Here is a 25393-nt window from a genome sequence, read left to right as displayed (position 1 = left end):
CAACCACACATGAGTACTCACGCACAGACCCCATTAGTTAGCATACTCTCTCTTTTAGCATTGCTATAAGATAGTGTAGAGGGTGTGGGATCTGCATGCCTAAAAATAGGCAGCAGGCTGACAGCTGATCTCAGCACAAAAGAAACTCCATATATCAGGAATTTCAGTGGATGACAGGCGGTGGATCAGCCCTGCTTTGTGCTCTCTGCATGCCCTCCCGCTCCTTCCCCCCACCACCACCACCTCTGCCCAGTGTCTGACGCCTCCAGCATCCTCCCAGCAGAGTTTTCTGGAACCTACACAAACAAAGCAATCACCCCTCGGATGTATTTCACAGGAATTCTCTGTATTGGACTTGCACATGAGTGGCAAGAAAGAATTTTAACAGGCAAAGCTCATATGAGCTAATCTCAGGAGACTGGTCATTCCATCACTCACTCATGGGCCACAGGGAATTTAGGCCTTTATTGAGGGAATTGAATTCAGGTGCTTTGGCAAAGACTCTTAAGACTGAAATAGCAGGGGGTACTACAGTTCATTCAGGGGTTCATTAGCAGAAGTTTGCAGGACACTCAGGACTAGACTACCAGCTGGTGCTGCAGATCAGGATCAAGGTGCCTTGGCAGAGCAGTGTAGGGAAGTTTGCATGATGATTACAATTCCCCATGACTGGTTGCTCTGACTCCACTCCGGTCTTTTACTTTCCAAGGTTTAAAAATTCTCTTGAGTATTTGGCGTCTTTGATCTGCATAGAATCAATGTTTATTTTTCTATTACAAAACACAAATCTAGCGGGTGACATTGTCAGGGCATTAACAGCAGGCAGCTCTTTCTCATTCTGATGTGCAGGGAAGTGTTATAGGATGAGGAGGGGGCAAAGTGTGGATGGGTCACAATGTGACTGCTGTGCATTGCAGTGGGGATTGTCTGAGGCTACAACTGGCTTGCTGAAGAGGGCAGAAGGCTTTGTGGTGGGAAAAGTCTGCAGATCTCATCTGCAGAAATGTTCCACGCTTTTTTTTTTCTTGGCCTAAATGCTTATTTTTTGCTTTGCCTTTTCCATTGTTGCTGTGATTTTCTGGAGGTGACTTTACAGATGTGGTACAATTGCATGGCAAGAAGTCTGCACAGCTAGGGAATTGAAACATGATGTTTCTCTCCCACTAAGTCCAAAGGTGATCCCTATGAAATAAACCCAGACGTCACTTCTTGATTAGATATGGATCTGTCTGAAAGGCTTGGGCAAAGTGTTGAGCCCTGGAACTGTAAGTTGTTATGAAGATTATGGAGATTCTGAACATAAGTTGAACTCTTTCAAAGGAATTGTTTCCCATTCATGCTCCACTTCATACCTCTTAAACTAGAGCTTTTGGCATCTATATCTTTGCTTTTTCCCTCTTGCAATGTCAGAACAACTTGCTGGTGATGCTGGTGAATAACTGGCTTGCTTGCATCCATCCTGCAGCCTTTCACTATTGTGACATTTTCATAACTGATATTAGCATTGGTAGAAGAGGGCAGATTGACAATTCTAGAAAGTGATGTTTTCTTTTTCTCTGTAGCCCTGGCAGTAGCAGTGCAAACGTCCCTGTACCACTTAGCCCATGCCACCTCTAAGTAAGAGGGCAGTTCATTCCCCATGTGCATGCTCTCTAGAGCCTGTCTATTTAGGCAGCAACTAAGGGTGCTGTATACGGCAGTGTTTTTAGGATGTATACAGCTGTTTGTTACAAAATGGAGTTAGGCTACTTAGTTCTCACAGGCCAATTAAACAGCTAGCAAATGTGCAAGACTTTAAATCACTGCTGACTTGAGAAATATCAGAACAATTGATGTGGGAGAGAAACGTTATGCACTCTGTTTACCCTCTGCTTCAATTATCCAGTTCTTATTGGGACACCTCTAATTTAAACCTCTATTGGAAGGGAATGGTGTACTACTGCCAAAGGTAACACTAACAATGGAGCAAAAGCTAAAAACTAAGTAGTGAAACAAAAAAATTAGTGTCTGCCCGTTTCTAGGAGGCAGAACAGATCAGTATCCCACAGAGAGGGGAGAGTGTGAATAGATTGGTCAGAGAGAAAATAATGGCAAAGGACGACTTGAGGAATGTGAGGAAGCTAAAGGGCTGGCCACGCTGCAGGAGCAGAGATTGAAGAGAGATTAATAAGGAATGGAGATGAACATATGGCAAATATAACAATAAATTACCAGTGATGTGATTGGGGAGACTAACTGGGGACCATTTTAGGAGCTTTAGGATCTCAAGTAGGGGACAGGGATTAAGGGCTGGAATGGTAGGACCAGAGTGAGCCTTTGCAGTACATAGTGCAAACTGAAGCCGTGTGATGGTGTAGCTTCACACAAAGAAGAGTAGACTGATAAAGAGGCTGGCATGATTCCTGAGATTGCTTCCATAATTAATCTGCACAAGAATAGAATTTCTGTCTCTGCCATTGCTGTCTGGCTTTCATAACTGATGCCATCAAATGTAAGCAAAAAGCTGTGAATCCAGTGCCCGAGAAGACTGTGACCATATCAGACACCTTCATATGGAAAAAGAACCAAATTCTTTTCCAGGTGTCTGGGTGGTGGGTCTTGCTGAAATGCACAGGGTTCAACTGACCACCATATTTAGGGTCAGGAAGGAATTTTCTCCTAGGTAAAATTGGCAGAAATCCTGAAGACTTTTCATCTTATTTTGGGTCACAGGTCACTTTAAGGTTTGAACTTGAGTAAATGGTGGATTCTCTGTGTGAAGTCTTCAGATCATGCTTTCAGAACTTCAGTAACTCAGCTAGAAGTTATGTGTCTGTTGCAAGAGTAGGTTCTGGGTGAAGTTCTGTGGCCTACAATGTGCAGGAGATCAGAGTAGCTGAGCATGATGGTCCCTTCTGGCCTTAAAATCTGTGAGTCTCAGTCCAATGTAGCAGCCAGTCAAGGAGTCACATAGTTGCTTTAACAATTTCCTGTTCCTCCTTCAGATGTAAATAGCCAGTTGTCTTAGCCAATCGGAATGGCTGGACATCTCTTCCAATTAGAATTTTCATGTGTGGTGCCTGTGGTGAGTAGTGTCCAATAGCTCACCTTCCATGCTGTTATGAGCAAACTGCAGGCTGGTGGCTACAGTCTGTGGGTTACCTGAGGAGCCACAGAGCTGGATTAAATACCTATGATCCCTCACATCACCCTTCTCAGGGCAGCCTCTGGGAGTCAGTGGGCTGGATTTTTGGGCTGGTTCTTATGGAAGCTCGTTACCAGGTTAAGCCTTAGATATTTTTTGTGGGCTGTCAGGAGCATTCTTTTGGAGGGTTATAGTCTGACTCAAATACCAGAGCTTACCGCATCTCATTCTGGCATCAAGGATCTCATGCATGACATATCTATTGTGACCTTGAACATGTGTCACGGGGAGAGGGGAGCAGCTGGGAGTGATGAGGAAACATCCTGTGTTAGGAGCTTTAGAAATGATATGTGAAACACTAGCTGGATTCAGAGGGATTGGAGCAGGAGGAGTTCAAAGGTAACCAGACTGATTAGGCAGCAAATTTTATAGGGGCCCAGGAACTGGTAATCCATTTTACGAGATGGTCTGTCCGGGTATGTCTACACTACAGCGCTAATTCGAACTAACTTAGTTCGAATTAGTTAATTCGAACTAAGCTAATTCGAACTAACGCATCCAGACTAAAAAACTAGTTCGAATTAGCGTTTTGCTAATTCGAACCAGCATGTCCACATTAAGTGGACCGTGAACCGGGGTTAAGGATGGCCGGAAGGAGTGCCGGCAGGGCATCAGATGAGGACTTAGAGCACGGAGCTGCTGCCTCAGGCTAGCCGAGGGCTGTGCTTAGAGGGACCCGACCCCCATCCCGGACACGCAGTTCTCAGGGGTGCCCCACTTGCAAAGCAGTCCTGTCTTGGAGTGCCCTGAGTGCCCACACTGGGCACATCACAGCACTCGGCCATCAGACCGGCTGCACTTGCCGCAGGCTGCCATCTGGGGAGAGGGGGCAACTGGGGGGCTGCAGGAGAGCTTCCACCCCCAGAAGCCCGCAGAGCCAGCCCAGGCCTCCCCATCGGGGGCTCGTACCCCATTCCTCCCTCACCTCCTTCCACTTACCCTTCCCTAGCCCCCCTTCCTGATGTACAAAATAAAGAAAAGGTGTGGTCAAAAATAGAATCTCTCTTTGTTGAACAAAACTCAGGGAGACTGGGAAAAGGAGGTGGGAGAGGGGAAGAGAGAGGCTGGGAGAGGGGAGGTCAACTAAAATGATCAGAGGTTTGGAACAGGTCCCATATGAAGAGAGGCTAAAGAGACTGGGACTTCTCAGCTTAGAAAAGAGGAGACTGAGGGGGGATAGGATAGAGGTCTATAAAAACATGAGTGGGGTGGAAAGGGTGCATAAAGAAAAGTTCTTCATTAGTTCCCATAATAGAAGGACTAGAGGACACCAAAGGAAAGGAATGTAGCAGGTTTCAAACTAGTAACAGAAAGTTGTTCTTCACAAAGCAAAGAGTCAACCTGTGGAACTCCTTGCTGCATGAGGCTGTGAAGGCTAGAACTAGAACAGAGTTTAAAGAGAAGTGAGATAAAGTGATGGAGGTTGGGTCCATGGAGTGGTATTAGCCAGGGGGTAGGAGTGGTGTCCCTGCTCAAAGTTTGTGGAAGGCTGGAGAGGGATGGCACGAGACAAATGGCTTGGTCACTGTCTTCGGTCCATCCCCTCCAGGGTCCCTAGGGTTGGCTGCTGTCAGCAGACAGGCTACTGGGCTAGATGGACCTTTGGTCTGACCCAGTACAGCCATTGTAAGCTCAGGGCTCAGGGGTCTCAGTGGACCCCCTTGATTTTCATGCACACCTGCTCCTGGGTGGCCAGGCTGGCAGCTCTCCTGCCCTAGACGGCCACTTTCCTGTGCCTAGTGCGGAGGTCGTGGACAAGGTCCACGATGTCCGCACTAGACCAGGCGGGTGCCCGCCTCTTGCAGTCCCGGCCAAGCTCCCGGGAGCCGCCAGCCTGGTCCCGGGAAGAGGGGGAGGGCTGGGGGGCATCGGGTGGCTGGCTCGAGCCGTGCCAGGTGCAGGGTTTGCTGGCTGGGTGCTGGCAGGCTTGCACCTGGCACGGGCACCGTAGCCAGCCTGTGCCCCTTTAAGGGCTCCGGGGTCGGAAGGGGGGCAATAGAGTTTCCCTGGTGTTGGCCAGAGTAGCCACCAGGGAAAGCTGGGGAGGGCTAGCCTCCCATTAGTTCGAATTAAGGGGCTACACACTCCTTAATTCGAACTAGTAAGTTCGAACTAGGCTTAGTCCTCGTACAATGAGGTTTACCTAGTTCGAACTAAGCGCTCCGCTAGTTCAAATTAAGTTCGAAGTAGCGGAGCACTAGTGTAGCGCCTATCAAAGTTAATTCGAACTAACGTCCGTTAGTTCAAATTAACTTTGTAGTGTAGACATACCCTCCATGTGCAGGTGTATGGTTGATGGCCCATGGAAAAAATGGGCTCTTCTTGTCATTGTTGGTCTGCATTTTTCTTGTTACTTCTCTTGGCATCCTGCTTGTTGGTTTCAAGATCACATTGGGGTTTATGGATCTGCCACACCCAGCCTAAGGCTGTGGGATGGAAGAAGCCATAAGCAGTTTTGTATAAAATCTAAAGTTGTTTCATCATAGTTTGATGAAAAAGAGTTGTGTCTTGTTTGGGAATGTTCCATGTTATTTTATGTAAACACTTCATGGGATAGTTGCAAGGTCCAATTATTTTGGTGGTAGTTTATACAGCAACATAGGTACTGTACCAGAACTTGTTTTGTACTCTTTATTTGACCATTTGACTGTGAGAGATAGAAAAAGGAGAAACAGGAATGAATGTCCCACATCCAGAGGACTTCCCACAAGAAGTGGGAGATAAAGGGCACGTCTACACAGCAGGGCTAAAGCCGAAATAAGCTACACAAGTTGAGCTACATAAATTTCATAGATTAAGTCGAAATAGCTTATTTCGGCTTTTGGCACGATCTACACAGCAGGAAGTCTGAGAAAGATCACTTCCTTCGACTTCCCTTACTCCTCATGAAACGAGGGTTAAGTAAGAAGTCCTCCAGCTCAACATTATTTTGACATTATGTCAAAACAATGGCTTGCAGTGTAGACGCGGACTATGTGAAGATGTACCCAAAATGTGCACTGCTATCAAAGATGATGTGTTCCAGAATCCCAACAACTTGATCCACCCAGAGCCAGTCAGTTTTCTGCATGGCAGTTTTGTATATATTCTGGCAGCCCTTACATGGTCTGATAGTTTAGGGAGGAGAGGTAGGGAATATTATTCCTAATTTGAGCCAATTGGAGACACTATGATCTTTCATGGATGGTGTCTCTGGTGAAGTAGGGTCCAACAGCCCACATACCTTACTGGTGTCAGCAAGCTGCTGTATAGTGGATGTGTTCTGAGGCTTGCTTGGGGACCTGCAAGGCCAGATTTGAGACTAGTGACCTCTCACCCCCGTGCCTGGCAGAAGAAAGTCCCTCAGACTTGTTAACACCCTCTGATTTCTGGAATGGACAGAACAGCCTTGTTTTAACCCGCCAGCCAGTCCTGTTTTATCTGTGCTTTTCCAGATCAGACCACCACTCATCCATTCTAATGGAACCCCTCTCTTCCAGATGCTAGGAGCCCAGGAACAGCAGACATGAATTGTCAGAGAGGAGACATGGCCCCAAGCTAGAGTCAGCTTTATAATCAAAATAAGGAAAAATTTTCTTTGAGTAGTTATGGCAGTCACGATCTACAAGTATTCAAATTGTTCTTCCCAACATGCATTAATTTGACTTCTCTACACTGAATTTTGTCTGCCTCCTTTGATGCCATCTTGCCTATCATTGTTAGGTCTTCACAGCATTTTCTAGATGTGACTAGCCTAAATAATTCTGTCTCCTCAAATTTTGCCATCTCAAGAATTTAGTCCTTCTTTCAGGCCATTAATTAATCCATTAAATAACACCAGTCCTAGACAGTATAGTACAGCACCCCATTCCTGGACTCTCATCATCATCAGGCACCAAATTAACCCAGCATGTTCTAAAGGGCCCATGTATAGTATTGGGAATCTGCTGAATAGGAGTGGTGCAGTATTTAACATTGTACTGCTATATCTCATGATGCACTCCTAACTGTGTACAATCATTTAGAATAAGATACAAAGAGGGGGGACTACATCCCCCGGGTGCGTACTAGAAAATGTCAATTTGCCCTACCCTGGACGCTAGAAATACAAAAGCATGTGTATGTGAGCTAAGAATAGAAGCACCCGTGGGATAATAGGTATGATTACTCTGTACACTCCATTGCTCCTTGGCTATGTTCTCTGCTTCTTACATTATTCATCCAGTTTAATTCCAGAAGCAGACTTCTCTCCTCTCATATCAGCTCCCATGGCCCATCCCAAACACTGCCAGTATCTTCTGTTTCCCTAGTTCACTGTGCTCCACTTTGTGCTTCCTGGGTTTTTAGGATGCATTAAGAGGTGCTTTGGTGAGAGAGGCAAGGAGCCTTGGCAAGTGCTATACTGAAAATGAAACCCTTTGCTGTCTATTTATATCATGCCCTCCAGGAGAGATCTCACTATCATTTGTCACTTGGTACCTTATCTCTTTTTACTTTGTAAACTGTCTCCTTCCTTCTGTGCATTTCCCCAACACCCCTGTCTGGCTATCACCAGATGGAAGATTATCTCTTTTTGTGCCCTAATGTGAGGACTCTATAGTGAAAGGAAAGCTTTAGGGTTCTATTTACTGCTGCCTTAGGTGACTCCAGGAAAACATGTGCTATGAGAATAAGTTATAACTGCAAATGTTTCACAAATCTCCCTTGATGGGACTGGAGCAGCTGTGAAATCCCTGCGGGCTGCCACTTTAATTATAACTCTAGCAGGATCTGCAGTGTGATGACATGTATCAAGGCAGGTAGAAGCCAGAGGCACGAGGTACAGTAGTTTTCCATAGTGCAGTGTGCACCTGACAGGGAAATGCACAGTAAGCAAATCAAACAGCAAAACAAACAAACAAACAAACAAACAAACAAACCCAGAACTTCTCCCGGAAGAGGCGTGGACATCTGGCATCATTCCTTGTGTCACCAGGGGCACCACTGTCCTTCCAGTCTTATTATATGGCCTACGGCTGATAAGTCACCTGTTTCCTAGTTTGTTTTTTCATCTCTAGCTTTTCATCACATAGGGAAAGTTAAAGAAATAATGATTAGTGATTCGGGGTGCGACTAGACTACAGGGTTTTTTTGGAAAAATTTTCATTTTTCCGAAAAAACTTCACCTACATCCACACTGAAATCACGTTCTTCCAAAAGAAAATCGAACAAACAGAGGGGTTTTTCCAACATTGGTAAACCACATTCTAGAAGGAAGAATGCCTTTTCCAAAAGAGCTCTTTCGAAAAAAAGCACAGGTGCCCTCGGGCACACTCCGTCCATACTAATCACAGCTCTATAGTTCCTGTCTCCAGCCAGCTCTTAAAGCTGCAGGCACCCGGAGCAAACCTTGTGGCAGGAAGCTGGCCTCAGAGCAGCACCCTGACCATGCGGCTCTCCCTGCCACATGAAGAAGGAGCCATGGCACAGCCACAAGCCCCCTGAAACCCTCCTGGTCCTTCCAGGGAGCAGCCTCAGGGGTCCCAGTACCTACCCAGGGGCACCAAACACCGGGTGCCATCCTGGTTGGGGGCTGAGATCCGGGCCCTCCTGGAGCTCTGGAGTGAGGAGTCCCTCCAGGAACTTCAGTCGTGCCGCAGAAACATGGACATTTATGGCCAGATGGCTGAGGCTCTCGGCCAGAGAGGACACCACCCCCACAGCCTTGACCAAGTGAGGAGCAAGGTCAAGGAGATGACACAAAGCTACGCATGGACCAGGGAGCGCAGCTCCCGCTCTGGGGCTGGACCCCACTCCTGCCTCTATTACAAAGAGCTCCACCAGATTCTGGGTGGTGGGCAAGCTCTGTCACCAGCTGCTCTGGTGGACTCAGGCCTCGAGTCCCATGGTTGCTCGGCCAGAGCTCCTGGAGGAGGACGAGGAGGGGCAGCAGCTGCAGGACGAGGAGGACACTGACAGTGTCATCATCCTCAGCCTGGAGCCAGTACCCCAGGCCCTGGACATCTCCCAGGCATCATCTGGTGCCAGGGAGGGACCCTCAGGTGAGTGCTGTCAGATTGGCACACACACAGGGTTGGGGAGACGGGAGCACAGGGGATGGGGTGGGATCGTTGCTGGACATGCTCGGCCTGGACAGCGTGCAGCTGGCCGTGCACATTCAAGCACATGTGCACAAGGGTGCACGCATGACCCCACGTAGACCAAGGAGTGCCACACATGACCATGCCTGCACGTACGAGGCATTACCCGCTCCCGCAGAAAGCATTGCCAGGTGCAGGTGTGTGTGTGTGTGAGCCCCAGAAAGAGCCATGCCGCTCCAGGCCCCTCTCCCACCCATGACAGCCCACTCTGGCTGGACACTTCCCTGGCCTGCTTGTCCATGGGAGGGGAAAGCAGGCAGGATGGTCCCCTGGACACCTCAGGGCCCCGTGAAGCGGGGCCTAATGTGCAGGCCACAGGTGGCCTTGCTCTCGGGATATCACCATCTCCTGTTCCAAGAACAGTTGCTCACTGCTCACAGAGGAGGGCACGCCCTCAGGGACAGTGTCTGCAGGGATGACTGACCGCCTTTCCCTCTTGTCCTCCACAGCCAGACCAGCCATCGCTGAGGGGCAAGCCACACCAGCCCAGCCAGCCAGGGGAGCCACAAGCACCATGACCTCATGCGAAAGCACATCACTGTCCTGAGAGACATGCACCAAACACTCGCCCAAAAGTGGCGCAATCGCATGTAGGACCAGCTGGTGTGGCAGGGCGAAAATATGTGTGCCACCATCCAGGAGGTGATGGCATACCCGGGTCCTGTCCCCGCTCCCACTCCCCCCACCCCTGCTCCCACTGGCATCCCTGAGCCCTCTGCAGCCCCCCTTCCTATCCAGCCACCTGTTGTCCCAGGCCGCACCCAATCCCAAGTCCGTCAAGGTCCCCGGACCCAAGGCAGCACTTACAGGTGCTCCATGAGCCACTCCCAGCCCTGAGCCCCCCTCCAGGTTCTCAGCCCCCCTCTGCCCCAGTTACTTTGATTATAAAGAACAAAAAACAAAGTTTATTTTTAAAACAAAACTAGTGTCTTTATTAATTGTCCAGGGAATGGGGGCAGGGATGGGTTGTGGGGGGAAAGGCACAAGCCCCCATTGGGAAGGCTCTGGGGAGAGTTACTAGGCTTCTTCACAGAACCTCTCCGTCAGGGCCTCCTGGATGCATACCACAGCATGATGGGCCTGCAGGATGACAGCTGTCTGCAGATGTTCAAACAGCCTCCCCTCACCACCAGCCTGTGTCCCCCAACCCAGGAGGAAGGCCTCCCCTTTGTTCTCCATGAGGTAGTGGAGCACGCAACACACAAGAGACCACCTCGGGGATGTTGTGCTCCCCCATGTCGAGGGTGTGTCAGCAGGCTCCTGAATCAGGCCTTGAGGTGCCCAAAGGCGCATTCCACCTGCATGCGAGCCCGGTTCAGGTGCGCATTAAATTTTTCCCTGCTCCAGTCAAGGTGGCCAGCGGAGGGCTTCCTGAGCCACAGCATCAGTGTGTAGGCCACATTGCCCACAATGCAAATTGGCATCTGCACGTCCCCAACCACAAAGTCCCACTGGGGGAAGAATGTTCCAGCCTGCAGCCTGCGGTAGAGGCTAGAGTCCCTAAATATGCGGGCATCTTGTGCCCGGCCCGACCACCTCACAAAAATGTCTGAAAACTGTCCCCAGTGGTTGACCAGGGCCTGCAGCACCATGGAGAAGTAGCCCTTTCTGTTTATATATTGGGTGGCTCGGTGCTGTGGTGCACCTATCGGGATTTGGGTCTGATCAATCACTCCTCCACAGTTCAGGAATCCAAGGGCACCAAATCTGGCCACGATGGGGTCCAGGTCTCTCAGGTGGATGATCCTGCACAGCAGGATGGAATTGATGGCCTTCACCACCTGCAGAAGGAGACATAGAAACACACAAAACAGAGAATGAGAGGGGGTGCCCAAGCCCATGGGAGGTGCCCACCCCCCTTCTCTCTCCCCTAAAGACGCCAGGAGCCACCCCCTTTGAGGGCACCCCCCAGCAGCAGGGCTGTGTGAGGGCAGGACTGCACAAACCCCACCCCCTCCGGGGACGGGTCTTGCTCCCACTCCGTCCACCACTGCCCCTCCACTTTCCTGAAGGTCCCCCTTTTCCAGCCCTTCCTCCACCCGCAGGTACTGTACCCCAGGAGTGCCTTACCTCCATAAAGATGACCCCGATGGTGGACTTCCCCACACCCACCGAGCGGTAGCTGTTGGGGGTGGCAAGCTTCCACACAGCTATTGCCACCCTCTTCTCAAGGAGGATGGCAGACCACAGGTGAGTGTGCAGTCTTTGGAGGGCAGGGGCGAGCCAGGCACACAGTGCCAGGAAGGTGGCCTTTCACAAGTGGACGTTTTGGAGCCGCTGCTGGTCATCCCACCGCGCCATGATGAGGTGGTCCTCCCAGTCGGAGCTGGTGTCCAGCCTCCAAAATCGCCTCTCAACCATGGCGTACAGGGGCAAGGGCATTGCTCCTGCATCCAGGCAGAGGTTCTCAATGCTGAGCTTGGATTCAGGCTGGGGCAAAACCATCATGATGGTCTGCTGAAAGTGCTGCAGAAGCTGCAGCATGGCAGTGTGGGGCCTCCTTGGCAAAAAGAGAAAAAAATGCTGTGGCATCCAAGAAAGCTGGGAAACCAGAGCATGCACTGCAAAAGCTTTGCTGTCCCTCAGAGAGGTAGGCAAGCAAGCAGCAGAACCTAAGAAACGGCTGTCCAGGTGGGTTCCTTTAAGCACGCGTCTCACATAGCCTTAAGCAACAGCACCCAGAAGTAACTGCTGACCTAATGCACTGGCTGAAGTGGCTCTGGATGGCCCTTTATGCAAGAGAGCATCCAATGAGTGTGGACGCTCTCTTTCAAAAAAGCAGATCACTTTTTCAATCTGCTTTTGCAGTGTGAACGCTCTTTTTCGAAAGAAGATTTTTTGGAAGTTCTCTTCCGAAAAAGCTTCTTTCGAAAGACACTTGCAGTCTAGATGTACCCTCGGGGCCCATCTCACAAATGCACATGAATATCTTTCTTTATTCATGTGAGTCAGTATGTGGATGAATGCAAAAGAACAACATCTGGCCCATGAACTCTGCAGATTCATTCAGAAAGTTTATTCTCTTGCCATGTACAAAAATACAAAAGAGTCTCTTGTGGTGTAAAATGATGCTATCTATCTAATTGCATTTATAATGGTTCCAGACTTTGCCTTTCATGTTACTGGTTGTTGCTTCTTAAGGATTTCTGTGGCAGGTTTTAATTTACAGTACCTGCTGGAGAAACTCTAAGGAAGAGAGCTGCTGCACTTTACTCTAACGGACACACTGAAGAAGTCAAATAGTTAAGGGGAAAAGGACATTTGCTGGAATAAATGGCCTGGCAGTCCCCTCGCCTCTCTCCAGTACTCTCTGAAGGCTAAAGGAGACACATTAGTCACTCATCACTGACTCCTTTCTCAGTGCCTGGTCACTCAGGAAGAGAAATCTCTCTTCTCTTATCAATAATGAGAGAGAGGAGGAAAGTTTCACATGGAATCGAAGGGTGGGGAGTTCTTCCCCGTTTTTGCCACGAGTGACAGTGGAAGTTGACCTGATTTTGTGAAACTAGCAGGAAAGCTGCGTACAAGTTGGACCTCCCTGGTCCAGCATTCTTGGGACATGAGCAGTCCCAAACAAGGGAATTTGCCAGACCAGAGGAGTCAGGCCTATGGGTTCTCCTGGGGCTCCCCTCCTGGCCACTGCCCTAGTCAGCACGCTACCCCTGGTGCACTTGCCTGCTTCTGCTCCTGACCACCCAACCCTATGGGGTTGCCAGCCCTGCTCCTGGTTGCACAGCCTAGCCACTCCTAGCTGCTGGATCCACAAGCTGCCAGCCAAGCTCTGAGCCCCCAGGCCATTCGCCCTACAGGCTGCCAGCCCATCAGCCCAGCTCCACTCCTAGCCACTATCAGCCTCCGCAGCTGGGGCTCTCTGATTCAGGGGCTGTCTGGTCCAGCAACATTCATGGTCCTACTAGACCAGAGAGTCCCAGAACCAGAGACAATTAACTTGTACCATCTTGTGGTCCTTTGTGGTGGTAACCACTGTTTTCCTAGGTCCCCTCCCACATTTTTGTTTATTGTCCTCCCTAGGTTTGTAATGGCAAATTTTGGTGTCAATCATTCATTCAACTCAATACAGATTTTGCCATTGATTTCTACTGGGGTATTAGAAATCCTTAGTTCACGAGCTTGATGGGGCAGGGGCAACTGTCCATTTCAGGTGTGGATCAAATGCTATGCTGTGATATCGGTGTTTCTTGGTGGTCATTCATTCTGTTCCTCTCCCAGAAAATATCAGCGTACCCCCAAAATTTCAAAAAGTGAAAACCCAGGTTCCATTTATGTACATGGGAGGCTGATCTGCGAGGTGTATTGATGAACAGTGGTCCGGGGCCTGAAAACGTTTGTGCAATCAAGAGTGATTTCCTGCTGTCCTTTGAAGCTTTCCACAAAACAGATGTCAGCTGGTGTGGAGCTGCTGAAGTTCCATGACTGCCTTCTCCTCCTCCTCCTATCTTCACACTGCAAAGAGTCACATGGTTGGGAGGAGGAGGAGGACGATGTACAGGGAGAAAAGCAGGTTGTCGATGCAAAGAGAGCAATAGCAGATGCCCTTCTAGATGTGTTTATTGGGCTGCTAGCAATAATTACAAGCAGGGCAGAGAGACAGGGACATAGAGTGAGGAATGGGGGATCAAGGGAGGACAGAGGAAGATAACAGAGGGTATGTCTACACTGCCACCCTAGTTCGAACTAGGGTGGCTAATGTAGGCATTTGAAGTTGCAAATGAAGCCCGGGATTTAAATATCCCAGGCTTCATTTGAATCTTGCCGGGTGCCGCCATTTTCAAATCCCCGTTAGTGCGTTCCACGAGGAGTAAAGGTAGTTCGAATTAGAGAGCCTAATTTGAACTACCTACTCCATGCCGCATGTAGCCGCGGGCATGGAGTCCGCACTAACGGGGATTTAAAAATGGCGGCGCCCGGCAAGATGCAAATGAAGCCCAGGATATTTAAATCCCGGGCTTCATTTGCAACTTCGAATGCCTACATTAGCCACCCTAGTTTGAACTAGGGTGGCAATGTAGACATACCCAGAGAGAAGAGGGCAGAGAGGGCCTGGGGAACAGAAAAGGGAGAAATGCCTGGCATGGAAGGAATTGAGTGAAAGGGAGAGAATATGAAGTTAAGGAAAAGGTAGAGGGAGTTAAAAAAAGGAAAGGGGGAGAGAGAAGAAATGAGATGGAATGAGGAAGAGGTATTGGCCACTGTTAGAAGACCTGGTAGTGGGCTAGAAGCATAAATAATATGACAGAAAATGTCCTAATGCCACTTTATAATGCCATCATCACAAATATATTAGAATTAGAAAAGTTACAGAGAAAGGCAACAAAAAATGAGTAGGTGTATGGAACAGCTTCCATACAAGGAGAGATTAAAAAGACTGGAACTGTTCAGCTTGGCAAAGACATGACTAAGAAGGGATATGATAGAAATCTATAAAATACTGAATCATGTGGAAAAAGTGAATAGGGAAGTGTTATTTACCTTTTCACATAATTCAAGAATCAGGGGTCAATTAAATTAATAGACAGCAGGATTAAAACTAACATAAGGAAGTACTTCTTCACACAATCAACCTTTGAAACTCATTGCCAGAGAATGTTGTAAAGGCCAAAAGAATTGATTAAAAAAAGAATTAGATATTTTCATTCATTGATGGAGAACAGACCATCAACGATTATTAATCAAGATGATGAAGGATGCAAGCCCATGTTTTAGATGTCCCTGCCTCTAACTACCAGAAGCTGGGACTGCATGGCAGGAGATAGATCACCCAATAATTCCTATATTCTATTCACTCTCTCTGAAGCATAGGATGCTGGGATAGATTGACCTTTGCTCTGATCCGGTATGGCTGTTCTTATGAGCAACTACAAGAAAGCCATGAGTGTGGCTACTTTAATTAATATTTTTTCTATCTCCATTTTATGTAAGTCACACCGACTGAGGGCCCAATCCAAAGTCCACTGAAGTGAATGAAAAAACTCCTCTTGGGTATAAGTATTTTTAAAATACTCTACGTAAGTAGTTGTAAACAATTCTAACCGATTAGTGGACATCATCTGTGAATATGGTGCCGAGTTCAGGCTTCTTCAAGGCTAAGGTCACCAATCCAAGGGAAAGGAGCAATAAGCATCATTTAAGGAAAAATTACCCAGGGGTGATAAACTGGAGTTGATGAGGAAGGAAAGGCAGCAAAAGGCCAGCTTTTACACATTGGCAAGTGACTGCCTTTATCCTTTTCTCTTGACAAATCTGCCAAATTTTGCCATCTATCTCTATCACGGGAGACTGATGCATGAAACCCATAAGACTGGGGCTTCGACAACCAGTTTTGTTGTTTATCCATCTCCTTTCCAAATGTTTCAAGTCTGGCCCGCATTACTTAATGTAGCAAAATATTCCACAGCCCCCTGCCTTCCTGTTTGAAGCCCTACAGTAATGTGAAACATCTGTGGAAAGGGAAGAAAAGCAGCGTTGCCTACAAGGCAAACGAAACGGGGGCAGCAGTTCACTACATGAAGCAATCTGGCAGGCTAGCCCAGTCAGGATTTCAGTAACTGATTCATCAGGAGAGCAGGAAGGACGCAGCCAGAGAAAAGTTTCAGGGACCTGCTTGTAAAAAGAAGAGAGATGCATAAAAACGCAGCAGAAGCAATAAAGCAAAGTGACAGGGCGGAAAACAGACAAAGCAAAGCCAGGGGTCTCCAGCTTTGGCTCGAGCCACGAAGGGCAGTATTGCTGCTGAGGTTCACTTTCTAAAAAGCAGGGAAAGATAGACATCCTGGTATTAAAGGCAAGGTAACTATAGGCTCAAATTAGGTATTACCTTACTCAACGAGCATACCCACTGAAACCACTGGGCTTTATTGCAGAGCAAGATACCACTCCACACGAATAAGGGTGACAGAGCCTGGCCCCCTGTGTTTCATTTTTGTGTGCACCCTCTTATTTACAATACACAGTAGACACGTGACAATAAGCTAGTTCCTTGCCATTCTTGTCCTTTTTTGTTTGGTAGATTTCTTTGTCCGCTTCCTCAACCAGAGCTGAACTACCGTTCCACGAGGAGTAACGGTAGTTTGAATTAGAGAGCCTAATTTGAACTACCTACTCCGTGCCGCGTGTAGCTGCGGGCACGGAGTCCGCACTAAGGGGGATTTTAAAATGGCGGCGCCCGGCAAGATGCAAATGAAGCCTGGGATATTTAAATCCCAGGCTTCATTTGCAACTTCGAATGCCTACATTAGCCACCCTAGTTCAAACTAGGGTGGCAGTGTAGACATATCCTAAGATATCTCAGACTAGATTACAACAATTTTAAGGTGAAACAAATGTTGGCTCAAATTCTAGGCAATATCCCTTTAAGATTTGGGTTCTATTATATAACTTTTCAGACCACTTACTACCCCAAGAGGTAGTTCAATGTTCAAGTCTGTTATGAGAGCTACTTTTTCAGCAAAGCGAGCCTTCCACCCAGGGGGGTGTCTAGACTACAGGGTTTTTTCGAAAAAAGTAGCCTTTTTTCAAAAAAACTTCCCTTGTGTTTAGACTGCTGTCATGTTCTTTCGAAAGTAAATCGAAAGAATGCAGCAATTTTTTCAACTGCGGAAAACCTGGTTTTACGAGGAATAACGCCTTTTTTCGAAGGTGTTCTTTTGAAAAAAGGTGCTATGTAATACAAACTGTGCTTTTTCAAAAGAGAGCATCCAGACTGCCTGGGTGCTCTCTTTTGAAAAAGCGGCTTGCTTTTTCGAAAGTACTGGTTGTAGTCTAGATGCTCTTTTGAAAGAGGCTTGCAGTCTAGACGTAGCCCCAGAGACTAGGAAATTCTGTGCACCATAAAGAATCTGATGACAGAAAATTCAAATAAATATTAAACACGTCAAAAGTGTACAGAGAGGCCCGAGGATTCAGTCAGAAGCATATGGTGTGTTTCTACCTCCCTTGGGACTTCCTGGATATCCTGCCATATCCTTCTGATCCCCAGACCACTTAGCTCCATGGTGTTCTCACCTTCAGAATACGTGGGAAGGTTCTCAGTTGCTTTTCTTTTTTGTTTGTTTGTTTGGTTTTACTTAAAATAAATTTAGTGCTGATGCAAGATATGAAAGTAGCCTTGGAGAGACTGAAGTCTTCTGTTTACCCACAGAACTGGCAATGGACAGACAGCAGCAATGTACTCCTTGCCATGCTCCCCGACCAGTGTACCTCAACCCTGACCTGGCAGCACTATCTCTAGAGACTGGAAGGGAGTTTGGTTTCTAGGCACAGGCAACAATTGAACCTTCTGTTTGAGACTGCAAATAAGGGTGCCAAGTAATATCGGCTGTGATGGTGGCTTTTAGGGATATGATCACATGCTTGCTGCCAGGAACTGGACTGCGTTTACCAACTAATTTCACATTAGGTCACCACACAGCTGTCAGATCATAACTATTTGTGGTCTCTGCAAACTAAGTCTCTGATCTTGCAAGTAACTGCATGCAGGCACACCCCTACTGAAGTCTATGGGACGCCACACAAGCTAATGTGCACCCAAAGTTACTTGCAAGATTGGCATTTGAAAGTACACTGTATATTTTAACCGATGAGTTGGTAAAAGACATTAAGCAGAGAGGCCTAGCAGTATAACTACGTATACACATACACAAACACACTGTATATTAGAACCTTGACCTACAACACCAAAAAACTCTGGAGCCTTTTAGAACAATTTTTGTGTGTTATAAATCCACAGTTTGTCAAAGATCAGAATTTAAATTTGTCAGCATACAGCAATACTTTTTCTTTTCTCTATGTAAACAGATTGCTTAAAAGGTTGGGACGATAAAAATAAATGCACAGCTATGAAATACAGTTGTGTCTTTTTGAGGCCATTAATTTTATTTTATTTTTCCTGAAAGACACTCAGTAGAACAAAAACTTCAGAAAGTTTTTGGCTCTGAACAGCATCCCAGTTGTCCTAAATATTGGGTTCACTGTGCTCCCATAAAAGCCTCATGGCAGGCCTAGACAGGACTATAAGCTGTTTGCTTTCTTGGCTGTAGTACTGTTGGGAGTAATTCCTGGGCAGAGCTCAAGGTTTGGGTCCTGTAGCCATTCTGATATTTGAACAAGATTCTTCTGATTTTTCCACTTAGATGAGAAGTTGTATAAAGCACATTTCCTGCTTTATAGCCGCATGGTCAGACTGACTAGATGCTAAACAGAATGGTATATACTCAGCTCCTTGTCTATAGCTTTTCATTCATACAGGGAAATAACAGATAGAGCAGACCCCTTTGTATGGGATATATGCAAGGATATATGCAAGTGAAGGTCAGGTTTTAAAGGCATTTAGATATCTAAAGATATAGATGCCTTTAAAAATGAGCTGAAATCTAAATGTTATCACAGAATGTTTCATTTTTGGCAAATTGGCATTTTCCAGTGGAAAACATTCTGTCAGAAAATCTTCAAACTTGTCCCAATGAACAAAACGTCACTGAATGTGGCAAGATTCAAGCACAAAACATTCCAAACACTTAAAACACTAACCCTTGATTATCCTGAAGTATTATGGGTAACTGTTCATATGGGGTAAGAGATCCAGATCCACCCACAAGTACTATTACTTACGGAGTAAGATAATATACCTGTGCAAGTGATATATATCTCTTTCTCTCTCTTTCTCTTTCATGCATGCAAGCACAGAACACAAATACACACACTGCATTAAAGCAAAAAGAATAACCTTGTTTTTCTCTGTTTGAAGACAGTTTGACAAAGAGCTTTAGAGAGAGTTTGATGTGACATTTTAGCAATGTGAATTTTTCCACGGGTATTGAAAGAAGATTCCGTTTGTTGCAAGTTGAGATTTGACAGTCTCCACTCAGTTTTAATGCTGGTTTAATGATCAGAAATAGAATCATACTCTTTAACATTAAAATAATATGATTAATACTTAAACATTCTTTCCCCCCCACCCCCCGATAGTTAAGCCAGTGTTCCACCAGAAGGACACTAGTTTACACTCACTGTGTTTGGGCCTCTTCAACTTCTGATGCCACAGATGATGTCACCTTCTATGAGGATGCCCACTGCAGAGAGGAGGAAATTATCAGTGTAATTGTAAAGCTTTCATTTTAAATCCCACATAGATTTTCTACCATTATTGGCTAAAATATACCTAATGATCTTGGGAGAGTGCACTGGCGTTTTGTATAATCTCATAAACTCCTCATTGGTTTTGAGTGGCAGACTTGCACACCCGTTTTTAAATATACACAGATAGTAGGGGGCTGTGCTCCCTGCTCACTGTACTCACCAATGCCCCTCTCGTGAGGGCTAGGCAACCCCAGCTCTCCCCCCAGCCAATGGGGAGGGCTGGGCTGTGGCCAAGCCAGCCTGAGTCCCTTCTCACTGCCCCCCTGCCAGCATGGACCCCTTCTCCCCCCATCGCCAGCCCAGGTCCCTTCTCCTTTCCCCACAGTGCCATCACTCTGTCATCCCTCCAGAAAAACTTTTATAGAGAGAGAGAGAGAGAGAGAGAGAGAGAGAGAGAGAGAGAGCGAATACCATTTTTTTAAAGTTAGAGTTCTAGGAACCACAGATCTTTCTAATAAAACTAAAAACTCTGGGCCAGAGGGGTTACATCAGGGATGAATTTGAGTTCCTGTTTGTTATGACCTAAAAATGTATTTGATGGCAACAGAATAACTCAAGATCAGTATTTGTAATGTAAATATTTAGGTAGACTTGCAAAATCTTTCTCGTGTGAGCTGTGGAGGATCTCCCAATATACAACTCAAAGCCCCACTTGCTTGTAATAATCTGGATGCTACCAAAAGGGCCCAGTGACAGGGTTTGGAGAAGCTTGCAAGAGGACAGCTGATGGTTCTCATTACAGATTGCACACTCTGCTGTCCATAGTGGATTGTGTAAGCTAGCACGTGTGTGTGTCACTACATTATTTATATCCTTTTATTATGCTTTAGACTCCCATGGTGCCGTTGTAGAGAAACAGGTGCAGAGCTGACTGCGAAACAGAGACCAAACATGTTCCCCCAAGCCAAGAACTGAGCAGTGTTGATCAGAGAGAGAGACTCTGCTCTCTGGAGTGACAGGTACTGATGGGATTGGAACAGGCAAAAGTTTCACAGAATGGCAGGGACAAGATAACTGGGGGGTGGGGCTGGGTAGTCTGAGAGTGGGGGGTGGAGCAGAAGCTGCAGGCATTTTGCAATATGTACATAACCTATAAACTTTAGATTAGATAGATAGATAGATAGATAGATAGATAGATAGATAGATAGATAGATAGATAGATAGATAGATAGATAGATAGATAGATAGATAGATAGATTAGATAGATAGATAGATATTACCACATGCATTCATGGGGGGAGGGTCAACTGTTTATAATATCGGAAGAGGACAGATGTAGCTTCTACATCAATATGGGGTTTCTAATTCTTGGATAAAATTCTGGGTAGGTTAAGGGGACACATGCGCCCATCTTCCTCCTATGCCTTTAAGACTGTGCATACATAGCAACACATGGAATCAACCTTGTCTGTCCAGTGTCCCTATAGAGGCTGTGCTGTATTAGAAGAACAAACTATCTGATCTGGGTTGATTTGTTTAATTTAAATAGCATATTTACAATACCTAAGAAAAGCAAACTGTACCTTCTTAAAGGACAGCTCCTCTTTGGCCCCTCATCCTGGTCCCTTGTTCAATGGGATTGCAGGGGAAGAGAAGGGAAAACTTTGCATCACTCAGGAGCAACACTTATGGCTGCTTAAAGATCGAAGTGGACAGGTCCATGAGAAAACAGGTTCTTGAGCGGCAGACGGGCCACAAAGAGATGAGACTCGGAGTGAGAGCAGATTATTTAAATGAAGTGAAAATGAAGAAACATGTGAAGTTCCATAATGACTCAGGATGACCAGGGCCATAAGAAGGGGGAGCAAGCAGGGCACTTGCCCCGAGCGCATCATACTCAGTGGCCCAAAGATGCAATATAATAAGCTGCAAAAGTCAAGAGCATGACATGTGCTAGCCTACGGAAAGGAGGAGCATAATTAATATTTTGTCTTGGGCACAAAAATACCTAGTTACTGTGCTGAGCATGACTGACTCAGGAGTGTTAATGGCAGAGGGGGATTCGTGGCCATGCTTTGTATAAGTCAGAACTTCAAAGGAGAAAGGGCCAAGGAGGGGGAAATAGCAAGAGAGTATCAGAAATCCCTTTCAAGGGCAAAGAAGCCCAGTTAGGGTGGCAGGGGGGAATTATATCATTTTAGGGTGAGATTTTCCAAAACACTCAGTATCTCTGCTCCCTTTGAAATCAGCAGCAGATTCATCATTGTTATCGGTGACACCAACACTGTGTGCATTGGAAAATCACCCCCCCCCCCCCCCAAAACTCTTTCTCATTCCAGTAAGGACTCTTCTTTTTCCAAATATCTGCATTTCATGGAAGTGATTTTGAATATGTAATCAAATGCCCATCCAGGGCACAGCCTAGTGGATATATCTAGCCGAGTTCTCTATCTACAGAGCTACAGGTCAAACGGATTGATCAGAAGGACACTTAAAAGTAGCCCTGCAGAGCTCCACATGCCTTCACACCTTATTTAAGTTTTCAGTGGGAGTTTTTTCTTTGATCTGGAAGCAAGTACTTGTACGTAGTAATTTTTTTCCATCCTCAGTCAGCTTAGTAAAAGGCTGGTCAGTAGATTTGAACCTGAGCATGTAAATTTCTATAACAGTTTTTCAAAGCTTCCTTAAAGTACTGTAGTCTTTTAAGAAAGGGAACAGCCCATTGGAGATGATCCTTATTGCAGGCTCCATTTTATCATGGCCAAAGTTTAAGGTGGGCTGGGTTGCAAAGAGTCACATGCAGTCATGGCCAAATCAAGCAGAATGCTCTGCCTGGGGAGAATTATTCATACATATGAAGAATTTGATTCCTACAATATTATTTCAAGTGAACAAACCCCCCTTGTTGAGCAGCTGGTTGTTCTTGGATTGTCCTGATGGGGATTAACTGCTCCCTGCTAAATTTTCTTCCATATCCCTCTTTAGAAGGCCAGAAGGAGTAGTCCAAACAGTGCACAGGACAGTACTTTTCATGATGATATCACATTGTGGTGGAAAATGCCAGGCAGGAAGCAGTTTATTATATCACCACTAATATGTAGAGTCCTGGAAAACCAGAAGTAGGAGATCTACTCATGCTGTTTGCACAGTGGAACCAGGTACCATCTGAACTCTGATGAGGGACAACGTCTGTAAACTGAAACAAATTGTGCAAAACTGCAGGGACAGAGAATCCTTTTGGGCTACTTTGGCAAATAAATCCTTGTTACTACTCATCTGCCTCTTAAAGGAAAAAGTCATAAGCAAAGTTAATTTTATGGTGCAGCTCTGAGTGGAGATGGGGTCTCTACATTGGCTCAGGGTTACAAGCTGTTACACTATTTAACAAGTCTAAAGAAAGAGTTGCATTTTACAAAATGTTTTCAGATTTTGCCTCCTGTCCTGTTCTCCAGATTTTGTTCTTGGGACTCATTTGCTTAAGATGCAAACATCAAGACTACGTCTAGACTGGCATGATTTTCCGGAAATGCTTTTAACGGAAAAGTTTTCCATTAAAAGCATTTTCAGAAAAGAGCGTCTAGATTGGCACGGACGCTTTTCTACAAAAGCACTTTTTGCGAAAAAGCGTCCGTGCCAATCTAGATGCGCTTTTCCACAAAAAAGCCCCGATCGCCATTTTTGCGATCGGGGCTTTTTTGCGAAAAACAAATCTGAGCTGTCTACACTGGCCCTTCTGCGTAAAAGTTTTGCGCAAAATGACTTTTGCCTGAACGGGAGCAGAATAGTATTTCCGCAAGAAGCACTGATTTCTTACAGTAGGAAGTCAGTGCTTTTGCGGAAATTCAGGCAGCCAGTGTAGACAGCTGCCAAGTTTTTCTGGAAAAGCAGCTGATTTTCCGGAAAAACTGGCCAGTCTAGACACAGCCTAATTGTGTAAAGCTGGAAAGGCTGACTATAGGTAGGAAGAAGGGTCTACTCAGATCAGAGACTTGTTTCTGTCTCACTCAAGGTTACTTGAACTCTGCCAAATTTCCAACTTTCTTTAATGAAGGCAGCTTGGATCAGACTAATTTGTCTTATAGGAGGGAAGTTTCAGCAAGGACCTCTCCTTTTAGGGTACATCTAGACTACATGGCTCCGTCGACGCAGCCATGTAGATTTGTTGTTTTGGAAAAGGGAAATGAAGCCGTGATTTAAATGATCGCGACTTCATTTACATTTACATGGCTGCCGCGCTGAGCCGACAAACAGCTGATCAGCTGTTTGTCGGCTCGCACGCTAGTCTGGACGTTCCCCCTGTCGACATCAAAGCCCTTTGTCAGCAGCCCCGGTAAACCTCATTCCACGAGGAATAATGGGGCTGCCGATAAAGGGCTTTGATGTCGACAGGGGGAACGTCCAGACTAGCCCGAGAGCCGACAAACAGCTGATCAGCTGTTTGTCGGCTCAGCGCGGCAGCCATGTAAATGTAAATGAAGCCGCGATCATTTAAATCGCGGCTTCATTTCCCTTTGCCTACAACCGTAATCTACATGCCTCTGCCGACAGAGGCATGTAGTCTAGACACAGCCTTAGAGTCTGAAGGGTGGCTTTCTCCAGAGACTAGAGGCCCTCATGTCTTGGAGAAGTGGTACTTTGGACCGGACATTTCATGATCCCACCACCATGTGGTATGTCATCCCGGAGGTCTCCACACTGTTGTGATCAGTTGCTATTCAGCCAGCCATGCTGCTGTTAGGTCTTTCATTCACAGTCTAATTTTGAGCTGATGTTAAAGGTGAAGGAGCAGCAAGGGAGAAGTTTTTTATAACCCCAGTAATTGCTACTGCACATTAACAGCATTCCCAGATTACAGTGCCGTCTCAGGACGTGACACTTGCAGTAAAGGTGTCAGAATGAGTCCTGCAGATGACATACCTGTGTTGTTTACAGTACCCATGTGATATTATTCCCAGATATAGCCAGCCAAATTCATGGCTGTTGTAACTCAACGGAAGTCAGTTAACCAGGAATGAATTTGACTTACCATTTCCTCAGGCAAGGGGCTTGGGGAATGACAGGGAAAAATTGTTAGCTAATGAAATGTCCACAAAAGGTGGCAGATTAAAACCACCTTTCTACAGTGGAACAATTTCTAACATGGTTTATGGTGCATTTCTTATCCAAATACATATAACTGTGGATTTGTAACAAAGAGGGAGACTCTAAGGTCCTGAATAGAAATGGAAAGCTCTTCTGTTGAATCACTATAAATTCAGGCATTAAAATTGGAATAATTATTGCTGAGTAATACTGTCAAGTTAGATATAACTGAGCTTTGTTTAATGGGAGCCCTTGTGTGGCTAGCCCCCGCTAACGTGATTATCTTTGCTTAATATTTCACTTTAAAGAGGCAGAGTTCTTTGGGCTTAATTTTGAAGCTTACCTTTTTTTGTTGCATGCTAAATGTTCTGATTGGACATTTCTATATTATACTTAAGCAAGAACAAAATAAAGGCAGGTAGTACTGTGGCAACTGGTATTCAAATGCAGAACCAAAGGTGACCAGTAATTCAGAAGGGATATAAACTGATACTTCATTTAAAGGCAATGAACCTCAAACACAGTCTCTTTTATTGAAAGAGTTCCTTCTTTTTCTTCCCTTTCTTCCTCAGCAGTCATCTAACAGAAGCAATTAACATTTGGCAGTGTCTCCTGGAGTGGAACATCTCATAAATCTCCCGCTACGAAAGCCGAGACAACACAAGTCTCTTACTCCATGCTGCTCTGCGGGAAAGAAAGTGGGTATTGTTCAGCATCCAGGCTCAGGTATACAGTGTCCCATCTGGAGCATCTTTATTGAAACTTGAAATTGTGTGTTTTAGGTAGGCCAGTGTGAAGGTGGTGGGTGAGACAGGATGAATAAAAAGGGTGGAAGAAAGTTTTTTCTTCAGCCAGATTTTGGAGAGGAACACTCCCAATTCTACATTTCCTGCCCTGAAGAATAATGATACAC

General features: G+C 46.1%; 1 long non-coding RNA gene across 1 annotated transcript; it reads left to right on the top strand.

Moving 5' to 3' along the window:
- Positions 1-3414: 3414 nt before the first annotated feature.
- On the top strand, positions 3415-25393 carry LOC142830497 (uncharacterized). The gene is made up of 4 exons (XR_012905792.1): positions 3415-3523; positions 20289-20417; positions 25053-25178; positions 25263-25393. It is a non-coding gene; the product is annotated as an uncharacterized LOC142830497 (long non-coding RNA).

Source organism: Pelodiscus sinensis, chromosome 8 (assembly GCF_049634645.1).
Source record: "Pelodiscus sinensis isolate JC-2024 chromosome 8, ASM4963464v1, whole genome shotgun sequence".
Lineage (NCBI taxonomy): Eukaryota > Metazoa > Chordata > Testudines > Trionychidae > Pelodiscus > Pelodiscus sinensis.
The sequence above is the reverse complement of the archived record's forward strand: the minus strand, read 5'-3'. Positions and strand labels throughout refer to the sequence as shown.